Source organism: Corvus brachyrhynchos, unplaced genomic scaffold (genome assembly GCF_000691975.1).
Source record: "Corvus brachyrhynchos isolate BGI_N302 unplaced genomic scaffold, ASM69197v1 scaffold23, whole genome shotgun sequence".
NCBI classification, from domain to species: Eukaryota; Metazoa; Chordata; class Aves; order Passeriformes; family Corvidae; genus Corvus; species Corvus brachyrhynchos.
Window position 1 is genome coordinate 12,275,763 of NW_008238983.1, and position 11,619 is coordinate 12,287,381.

General features: G+C 37.7%; 1 long non-coding RNA gene across 1 annotated transcript; it reads right to left on the bottom strand.

The window, feature by feature from the left end:
- Window positions 1-502: 502 nt before the first annotated feature.
- LOC108447762 lies at window positions 503-10,751 on the bottom strand. Its single transcript, XR_001863442.1, has 3 exons — window positions 10,667-10,751; window positions 5,691-5,694; window positions 503-512 (listed from the first exon to the last, which is right to left on the bottom strand). It is a non-coding gene; the product is annotated as an uncharacterized LOC108447762 (long non-coding RNA).
- Window positions 10,752-11,619: the final 868 nt, after the last annotated feature.

The following is an 11,619-nucleotide window of genomic DNA, read 5'->3' on the forward strand; positions in this document are numbered from 1 at the left end:
ACTTAAAGTTTTTGGACCTTAAAACACCTCTTAATGACAATGATCCTGCCATGCTTTTATTTTATGCTGCTGTTCAGTTGAGGGTCTATTTCCTTGTAAAGACCAAGGTCAACCATAGACACTTGTTGATAAAAACTTGAGAAGTCAAAGAAAATAAGAAATCTGATTTCAGTGTGCTCTTTTCTTCCTTCCTTTGCTACTTTCATGTAAGAACCTGTCAGACTGATCTGTCTATGTCTTCCTTTAACTGCACCCGATAAAGAATTGGCTAGTTAAAATTTACACCGTTGTCTTTGAATATTTTATGGATTACTCTAAAGCAAGTGGTATGAGTAATGAAATTCATCATTCTACCTGTGAAAACAGAAGTTGATTTAATGACAAGAGCTTTTAGTCTGCTGCCAAAACTTTGCTGCATCCCTGGAAGTGCTGCTGGAAGTGTCCAAGGTCAGAGTGGATGGGGCATTTATCAACCTGTTCTAGTGGAAGGTGGCCCTGCCTATGGCAGGGGACTTGGAACTACATAATCTCTAAAGTCCGTTCCAACACAAACCATCCTGTTATTCTATGAACTTCAGGGCTTTTAGCTGCTAGAAGAAGGGCATTTTTGTCAGGTTAAGTATGGGTGCTTACCAAATCTCTTAGTACAAATATGAAGATGATTTTGTTAAAGAGAAGAGGTTGCTCAGGTGATCATGGTGATTTACAGCAGTGACAGGAGTCCCTCCTCAACTACCAGTAACAACAGATTTTCTGCTCTCTGTTCTACGTGCATTTTATGCATTCAGTACATTTTGTGCATTCATTACTTTTATGCATTCAGGAAAGTACCCTCTTTCATCCACAGGGTACAGATTGCTCTGCTTCTGCAGACCTGAGATTTCAAGGCACAAGGGTGAAAACAAACCTGGAATAAATTTAAAAGATATTTTGAAAGGTTGTTAGGATAAATAAATGCTTATTTTAATCAATATTTGTGTCCTAACCATCCTAACTATGTAAGTTCTACTTACATAGGTTCTAACAGTTTTGATCAGCTCCTTGTAACTGCAGAGCGAGGGTCATCCTCCTCCTGCTAAGTTAAACTGCCAAAAGAAAGCATGAACTGGATGTGGTATTATTGTGTCTGCAGTTCCACCAACAGATTTGTGAAGGTCTCACAGTACTATTCAAAAAACTTGGTTTTGAATGGAAAATGCAAAAGTTCAGGTAATTTTAGGGGGATATAGAGTTTTGAGATTTTTATTGATCTAGCTATGTGTGTGAAGTGTGCAGTTTGAGATATTGATATAAGAAGAAACTAAGTCATTACTATTAAACTATATTTTCCGTGAAGTATATGCTCCTAAAATATGAGAAAGTATTTTTTGTTCAGTATACATATATATTAAGTACACACATGTAAATATATGCGCATAAAAATTGAAATGTATGTATTGTTGTTTAGTTCTGGATAGGGATAAAACTCCACGTTCATTCACTTACTGGTCTTTCTGCTGAGATTTTCCAAGGTGTGGTGGCATGGTTTATGTGGCCAGCTGTCTAGCAGGAAGGGATTGCCATGTTTAACTAAATTAAATTTACTTGCTGACAGATGGCTATGAATTTTGTTCACAGTCAGCAGTACCTGAATTATTTAAAGGTAAGAAGCTCTATATTGTACTATGGCTCTCTTTAGTATAATTTTGCTGCTGTCTGTAGCCATCTTTATTGGCAACATAATGGAAGAAAATGTGGGAGTAGACAAGAGGCCAAACCACATAGTCTAAAGGCACTACTTGGTGAAACATATGAAAATAATATCTAGTTTAATACGACTAAGCCCTATTGGTACTCCAGGGAATGGAGTATATGTTTCTGACTGATCACATAAAATATTACCACAGATAACTAATAAGGGAGTTCTTATTTATGAGGAAAATAACCCAAATGCAAGGAAGGTCTAGGGAAATTAATTTATGTTAACTGGAATTATTTGAAGATGTTTTTAGAAGTATAAACTTAACAACTAGTCAAGGCCCCTTTGTTACCTTTTTAATTTTCTTGCAAGAAGGCCTGCTGAAAAACAAAAGCTGTCTTCCCTGGTTTCTATGTTTTTGGAGAAAAAGTAATGAGATGTCTTTCAGGGAAATAACTCTCTGTAAGTGGGGATTCTAAAGAGGACTCCACATCAGGAGCAGAGTGTAGAAGACCTGACTTGTTATAACAGGGTAATTCCTTCCAGAAAGACCTAATGTGCCTTCATCATTTATCAGCAATAACTATCAGAAGGTCACTCCTTCTCCATGAAAACAAACATACAAAGGAGGAGGTAATAAATTCATCTCTCCTGCCCACATCTAAAAAACCCAATGCCATTGTCAACATCTAGGATGCTGAGCTTCAGCTCCTATGTCTAAAGTTATGAAGACAAAAAGAAAAAGGAAATCAGTTGAAAATGCACACATTTCTTTTCCTGTACCATCTCTTATAGGAATGCTTTTGTTGTTTCAGTTTATGAGTGAGAATAGCATGTGTATATTTTGGGAAGAAAATGGTACCATTAACACTTTTCTAAAAGTAGGTTCAGCCTTTGCCTTTATCCCCAGTTCTAAGTAAGAAGCAGTGTTGTATAAAAGAGGAAACTGTGAGATATCCAGCAATTATTGCTGTTACTGTTCTTGTTGAGACAAAACTGATAGACAAGGTGGGATAAGAGTGAAGGAATGGGATTTTCTCATTGTTGTCCCACCCTGTCTGCACATTAGCATGAATAACTGTAGGGATCTTTAAGAAATATTCAAGTCATAATTCATAAAGAAATGGGATAAATCTTTGTAAGTGTATATGTGAAATGAATTTTAAAAATCCACTAATCAGAGAGTTTTTGTAAGAAGCCATACTTTTTTAGTCTACCTAATGATTTAACTTTTCAGTTAATTTTCAAAAAATGTCATTTTTTAACTTATAGCAATGATATGATGACCTATGTTGATCACAGTTATGAGACCACATGCAAATCCAAATTCAGTATCAACACATGGGTCTCTTTTATTCATAGATGGAAATGACAAACCCAGTAGAATCAAAATACATTTAATTCACAATGGATAAAGCTGATTTCACAAAATAGGATACCTTGATATCAGTTCATAACCATTCACTATTTATCATATGGAATCTCAAATGTTGAATCCTGGAATATAATTTTCTCATTTGATGTGACTTCTTGATCACTTGTTCCTTCTAGTCTCTTTCTTTTAGAACTACTAACACTGTGGTAGCCTGTGTTGTTTCACTCAAGCACTTCAGAGCTATGGGCTGATCTTTCAGGGTGTTACAGTCATCAAAGTTTGGGTCAGGCAGGTGCAATCTGAGTGCAGACAGGTTTGAGATGGGGAAATAGCGGTCATAAAGTGACACGTGCACTGCACAGTAATGAAAGTCCTGAATTTGCTAATCAAGAAGATAAACAAATTGTCCCAAGCTTTCATGATCTTCAATGCTTACTTAAAGAGTGCCCCATACACAGACTGTGCTGTGGTTGGGGTTTTTTTCCCATTTGGAGAGGGTTGACCTTCCTGTGATTTTGGGCCATACACAGTGTGTCAGGCACCAGTGTTGGCGTCCCATGTTAGTATTGCTCAAGTATATGGAATATTAACTTACAATTACAAAAGTAAGTTTGAAACAGGAAGGGCTTGATATTTGGACAGAAATCTATTATCTACTTCACTGTTTTAAGCACAGTAAAAACTATGAAAGGTACAAAAAACTGTTCTTCATAGAATAAGACAATAGACATAGAGAAAGACAATAGTGATTTTTATTTTTTTCGTTATGTAAATTGCTTCAGCTGTGAGTTTTATCCAAGCATGTTTCAAAGGGAATGGACTTTGGCAACAGGCAGATGCAGTTTTCCTTTCACACTCAAGCTAACAAGATATCAAATATGAATGGTATCAAATCATCTTTGGCACATTGTAAGTCCCAGTACAAATTCTTTAGATACAGAAAGAGAAGTGGTTTTATCTGATACAATTTCCACATTTTTCCACAAGTAATGAAAATAATCTGCTAAATCTGCTATTACTTAGATCCAGCCTCTAGGGGAAATTCCAAATGACAAAGTAGACCAAAATAGTTATCACTTTTACATTGAAGTAACATCAAAATATATAATAAGGATTGCCAATAGTAAATGTGATCTTTATGGCCACTAAACTCTAATATTAATGTAATGAAACAATATGCCATATATTCTTATATCACCATATTCTGATAAATCTTGTTAAAATTATAAACGAGGTCTTGAATTAGGAAAAAATGAATGACTTATGACCCAAGTGTAGTTTCTTTCCTCTGTCAAATTCTTTCTTGTTGATTTCAAAACCTGCATGAGAGAGAAGGATCTTTGGCACTGTGACATTTGAATGATTCTGTAAATGGTCTGTATTTTTGGGTAGCATGCAGATGTGGGGTCTGCTCAAAAGACTTGAGGTTTCTTATTGGCACAAGCAGCTCACACAGGTCCACATCTACCAGAGGAGCTTGATTCAAATAGGATTTAACAAACATGTTCCAATGTTTTATCCATTACACTCTGATCTAAGTATTCTAAGTACATGCTAAACCAATACCCAGTATTTGTAAAGTAAAAGTCAGTTTTGAGTTTCTCAGTTATTAAAAAAAATAAAAAAAAGTAGAGAAAGCTTTGTTTTGTTGGCTGTTACCTGCTATACTTTTTTTTTTTGTGGCCTGGTGAATGAGACATTGTTGGGCCAGTTCCTCTCTAGGAAAAATTCTAAAGAACCATAAACTTAAAGACACTTTCTATACTTAATCTGCTGTACATTTTCAGACATGAAGCATTTCTTAACCAGACCTTTGGAATCTGCAGTAAATTTCCTATAAAATAAGTATTGATATTTACATCGAATTTATACAAGCACTTATTTACCATAAAAACAGAGTCATAATTTTATTAAAACTTAGTCTGACAGATGGATTACTAATGAAGTAATTCTAGCAAGCTATGAGAATATTCTATCTTAACAAAAACATTGTGTCTTTTATTCTACCCAGGAAAAAAAAGAGCAATATAATCTTTTTAAGTTATAGAATACCTTCCACAGGGTATTAGACCCACCATCCTGAAAAACCTGTATTTAAGAAACTTGGTGGGAATAATTTTGGTGTGCTGGACAAATTCACAAAACTTAGTAAATTATTGAACATATCAGGATGAGACTGAGGGAATCAATACATAAAATATTCACATAAAATCTAACCCTAAAAATTTCCATTAGGCCATGAAAATACCATTCTAATTTAAGGGACTCTATATATCATTAGCACTAGCTTGTTGCTTCATGACTTACCCTGCAGTTCCTTACTTCTGGGGGCTTTTTTCCCAAATTAATCAATTCAAAGATGCCATAGATATAATATACTTATAATTTATATGATCTCCTGAAGAGGTCTTCCATGTTTCATCCTGCAGTGAGTTAGAAATTTGTTTTGTTAATAATTCTGCAGTTGCAATTCACTTGTATTTTCTCCTGGCAGTGCATTGTAGCATAAAAAAATTGGATGTGGTTCATTTTACAGTACTGTTCCCATTATACCTTTAAAAATCTGTCCCTTATATTTCTGGAAGATAGTTGTATGAGAATAAGGTGTGAATCTTACATATGGACATATGGGAACACCATACTGAAATCCTGGTACTTACTTAAAAATTATAGTTTTTCTTGTCTTACTCTCATTTTTAAGAAGTTATAACATGTTAATCAGGCTTCACTTCAGTTGCATATCCTGGTGCTTAGACACCTTTGTTTGAATACCACAGTAGGAAGATAGCTTATATTCATTTAATAGAGCCAACAGTATAAAAGAATAATTAAAAATCCATGCTAAATTAACAAGAATTTTATAAACTCTGATGATTTTGTGGCAGTGAGATTCTCTCCAGCTAATCACATCACCTCTCCCTCCAAGAGCCACTGATTATATTCATTCCAGAAGTTGCTAGGTATTAATGAGCAGAATGTGTTGTAACAGACCATTGATGATTAAAAAAATGTACACAGAAAGAATATCATAATCAAAATGAAACAGTAAAAGACCAAGTAATAATTCTGTACCTGAGTGGTAGCCCACTTAGGCATATTTCAGGTATCCAACAAAATGTTGACCAGGCTAAACACACATGGGCCACCAGATTAACTAACCTTCTGAGTTTACCTTTCTGCTGAAGAGCTACCCCAGGTGGTTAAACCTGAGAAGGTAGAAAATATGGGTGTGAAGATGTCAAACAAGACTCAGACAGCACTTTCTGAACTGTCAGCAGCCTTAGCCAATGATGATTTCTGTATGTATGTGCACTTCCCTAGAGATGTGATGTGTGCCTGTGCCAAAGCTATTTACTTGCTATTTTTTCAAGCAAAGAAGTGAAGTGAATTATTTACATTTTTTTCTTCTGATATTGGAAAAGTAAGGCTGCATAAATCCCTCACTGCATTCAGCTGAGTTCCAATACTTCTGATGGAATTTAATTATAATAACATCCTAATTGAAGGTAAATTAAACAAGAGTATGACCAAGTGCTGTCACACTAAATGAAAATTTAAATTACACCAGTAACAGACAGGTCTGTCCTAGGATTATGAATTAAAGAGTGTGACATTTTGGTTTCAGGTTAATCAATGAATGCTTCACAAATATTCTGAAGCCTTGATGTATTATAGGCTAAATTAAATCTAAAGTTCTGACAGACACTGAGCAGGAGAGCAAAGTAAGTTCACTTTGGAGCAGAAAAAATATGAGGCATGGAATGATGAGTTTTTTGTCCAGCAGATGTGAGGCCCTGCCAGATTGTGAGGCCCTCCTCCTGTCCCTCCTTCTACCAGTACATGCAGAGTTGCACTTGGCTGGTATCTAACCAGCTGGTATCTGCTCTTCTGAGTTTTTGAAGTATCAAAGGAAACAATTTTTTGACAGGCAGAGAACAGGTCTGACAGATCAGTGAAGCTTTCCTTCATTTCTCCTAGGCCTTGTTTTTGACACCCTGCTTGCCACAGAATATCCTGCTACACTTTCCCAAGAGAGTGCAGCAAGTGTCTCAGCCAGCAGAGGGAATGGCTGAGAGAATGTCAGCTGCTATGTGCAGTGTGATTGCCCCAAGAGCTTGTGTGAATGCAAGGAGGGACTGCACTGAAATTTTTGCCTCCCTCCCCTCTGTTTTGGCTCAAAACACAACAAGAAATATATCATTTTATCACATTGACATATCTATCACAATTTTATCTTGCAACAGTTCTAAGTCCCAGCTCCCTGTGGATCCCTTTTCTTCCTGACATGCAGCCTGCCCTGGCCCCCACGCTGACCCAGAAAGAGCTCAGGCAGTTTTACTGACTCATGCTCTCCTCATGATCACAAACTTGGCTATTTCTTCACTGCTGTCCACCCCCTCTAAAACAAAACCCCTGATACAAATTTGTTCCACTCTAACTCACCCATCATTTCAATCTCTTCCCTCCTTTCTGCTTCTTCAGATGTGTAGAAAACAAGCCTCTGAACAAAAACAAGTCCTTCATCAACACAGTTTGTCAGCTGTGGGCTCTGTGACTGCATTTTCCTGCTCTTTAGCAGCAGATCTTAATATCTCTAAGAAAATGACTGCACAACTCACAGCCTGTACTTTTCATCCATCCATAAATGCACAGCTGGCATCCTTATGGGATCTTCTATTATGCATATTCAGCCTAGCATTTTTAAAACTTCAAATGGTCTGTATCATTTCTCCTTTTGGGGGAAAAGATATTGTGGAAGCAGAGGGCTGTTCTCTTAATCCTCTGTATTTACCTAAGGTTAGTTTTGGGATTTGAATGGAAAGCCTTTCCATTTTTATTCACTCCTATCTTCCTTGGGGGCCCAAAACCTATGAGGTTGCTAGTAAAGAAAAAGTCTTAGACTGGCATTAGGAAGCATGGACCCTCTCTAGATAGGTAAGGGTTGTTGAAAACACAGCTCCCAGCCACCAGTTTGATGCTATGTCCCAGCTACCATTTTCTTGACAAGGAAAATTGCTTGTTGAGAGTTAGAATTAAGAGTCCTACTAATTCAACCAGAAGGACACACACACACAAAATGGGAGTGGGTTTATCAGTTTGTTCTAGTTTTAATTGCTTTTGTTTACTCATTTAGACAGCAGTCTCAAAATGGTGTCTTTTGGAGATACTCGCATATTTAATCCTTGTGATTAAATTTTTCTCTCTTGCCTTCCTGAATTCTTTAAGAATTCTGTTTGGCATCATAATTTCTCATTTCTGGTGATCTTTGCTAGAGCAGGCCAGAAACAGTCACCAATGCAACTTGATATGAAACATTTCTTTTTCCTTTAGACAGATAATTCTGTCTAATTGAGGGCCTGTCCCCAATTTCATCAACGACTACCCAGAGAAAGGGGTTGTCAACAATCTCTCTGTCATAGGTTACAATGTAAGACGTAACCTAAAGTATGTATTCTATCACCATCTGTTAAAACCAGGTGGGGCAGGGTTCTTTATCTCTTCCAGGACACTTTCCTGATAACTCCCTCTGGGGGGTATCTTCTGTTAATGGGCTGTCCAGCCTCACTGCATGACTCATAAAATGACGCAGTCCTGTTGTGAGATGCTCCGCCCAGGGGGAGGAGCCAAGCATTCCTACCTGGATATAATCTGAGGTTTGGAACACCACTCTTAGCCCTTTCCTACTGGATTCCCAGAAGACAAGGGCTGCATAACCACCACTGGACCTTCAGAGGAAGACCAGATCCTTCTACAGGATCGCCGCTTCAACAGAACCACATCTATCACCTCAAGAGGACTGCAGCCACCATTTAACTGGACTGCTACCACCACCCTGCCCGACAGGGTGTCAGGCTGTATCCTGGCTCTGTCAGTGCTTTTTTAATTGTATTTATTTTAAATTTTCCTATTAAACTGTGGTTCTGATTTCAAGTCTCTCACTGGTTTGCTTTCAAACTAGTGCACTCTCCAACTGTGCAACTAGTACACTCGCAACAATGATGTGTTACATCTGAACAGTTTCTGGCATTCATGAATCCTAATTTCCTAATTCTGTGTTGCTGCTACACAGTTTAATGTCAATGGAGTTCAATAACCCATTCAAAAACTAATAATCAATACAAATATTGCAGCTTGGAAGATGTCATTAGCCTTTTTCTTTTCCATATAATGGGATAGATAGTAACCAAATGCTTTTAAGCAGCTGTTTCCTTTCCCTCTCCTGTCCAAATGGAACCACAATCACTTTAAAAGCTTGCATGTCTGAAAAAAAGTGATTCTTTTTATTACTTTGAAGATTCTGGATGCTCGTAGATTGACTGAATTCTGGGAAGATTTTATGGGGTGTAGTAAAATCAGAGCATAACTGTCTTGTCTTTGCACCTTCTGAGAGAAGGAGCACCCTATGACCTTTGGGTCAGGCTTGAAGGATATGGCTAAATGTAAAAATTAGGTAACATGGCCATTCTTTGCAATGTCTGACTCAAGTAGAAGAATTCAAGTTATCTCCTAGGCTGCATATAACAGGAGACTTGGATGCCTCTGGTGTGATCGCCAAAAGGCAACGTATTCAGTAGAGCATCACCTGGTCAGCTCACTTGGTGTATATTGGTATATAGAGGTATATGGTGTGAGACAGCACAAAAGCCCAAGGCTGGGGAATTATCTTTTCCTTTTTTTTTTTTTTGTGGCTTGAATTGATCCTACTGGAGTAGGAAGAACAGCCATTGGAGTAGGAATCTTATCTGCATTTCTCTTAGTCTGCAAGTTGCATCACTGAATCAGGAAACAGTAAAAAATGTTTCACTTTTCTTCCACAAGAAGATATTATGAACAAATAAGGTCATGAGAAAACCTGAAGAAACTATATGTTTTGGCAAGAGGATTTCTCTGTCTCAGCTGACCTATTTCCTCTGTTGCACTGTCTTCCTAGTTCAGTTTTCAGTTCCTTTTCACATCTTGGAGGAGTGTTTTTGGATAAAAAATGCCACAAAATGTAATATAACCTTCACTTGGATTATTACTTCTCTCTGCTGGGCTGAGGCAGATACTAGTTTGCCTCTTTGTAGATAGAGAAAAGAACTGATGTTGGTTCCATTGGGAAGACTGAAACGAGTCTCAGTCTTCCTTAATGAGTAGCCTTAAGGAGAGGGGGAAAAATCCTACTCCAGTATTTTTAAAATGAAGTGGACCCTGCAACTGTGTTTTTGCCAAATTTTGTATGTGCTTGTGTGTTCATACGATATGGAATGAGCTACACAAGAAACAGAGGCAGACAGTGATATGGCTTCTTGATCCTGGTTCAGTAGGCGATAAATTGGCAGGGTAGTTTTGACTGTCATGTCTCAGACAGAATTATTTTATTGCAAATTATGAGGATAAAACTGATAAGCATTTATCATTTTCTAGACATTATGTACTGGGTCTGGCTGAGATGGAGTTCGTTTTCCCACAGCAGCCCTCACAGTGCTGTGCTTGGCATTGGCAGCTCTGAAGGTGCTGATGAACACCAGTGTCTTGGGTACTGCCGAGCGGGGCTGGCACAGCTTTACTGCTGTCTCTCAACATTACCCTCCCATCAAGGGGATGGGGGTGGGTAAGATCCTGGGAGGGACACAAGGCCAGCTGACCCAAATTAACCAAAGGGATGTTTCATACCCTATGATGTCAGCTTAGATGTAAAAGCTAAGGAAAGGAGGAGCATGTTTTATTTTCAGTGTTTGCCTTCTCGAGCAACTTCTGCACGTGCTGAAGCCCCGCTTCCTGGGAAGTGGCGGACATCACCCACTGATGGGGAGTAGAGAGTAAAACTATTTTTTTCTCTTTGCTTGGGCACCCACAAACTTTTGCTTTTGCTTTAGTAAACTGCCTTATCTCAACCTATGAGATGTTTTCCTCCTTATTTTCTCTCCCCTGTCCAGCTGGGAGTGATAGAGCTGCTTGATGGGCACCTGGCATCCAGCTGAGGTCAACCTACCACAATGGTATTTCTTTTTTGCAACTTGGTTTGTAACTTAAGACCTTCCTCTGCATCACACTGCTGCTCAGAGCTCTGTAAAGAAGTACTGCAAATTTATTGTGAGTGTTCTTGATGACTTCCTATTTTATTATTTGCTCATCATGCAATTTTGAGTTTCAAGTCAGCAAAAAAAGTCATCTGTTATCGTGTGTAGAATGATATTAAATGTTAAAGGTAGTTAAAACACTGGGCCCAATTATTCTTATATTCTGTATTAATTGTATTTTTCTTTTTTGTAATTTCTGGGATCACAAAGCAGCTATTTATACTCAGTTACAGAGTGATAATGGTAGACACACTAAAACTGGCTATGATGCTAAAGTTAGCTTAGTTGATAACCCCCTGTTAGAGCTAATGAAAGTTCAGGAGTCTGATTCAACAAGCATATTGTTTCCTGAAAATACATTGTTTCCTGTAGATTACCAAGTATGATGAAAAGTGCATACAAAAAATGAAAAAACACTATCATTAGGGCTCAGATATAGCTTTTTAGAGCCAGGGTTTTACTGAGATATTTGCATGACTAGGCCAGTTTGGTCCAAGAGTGTA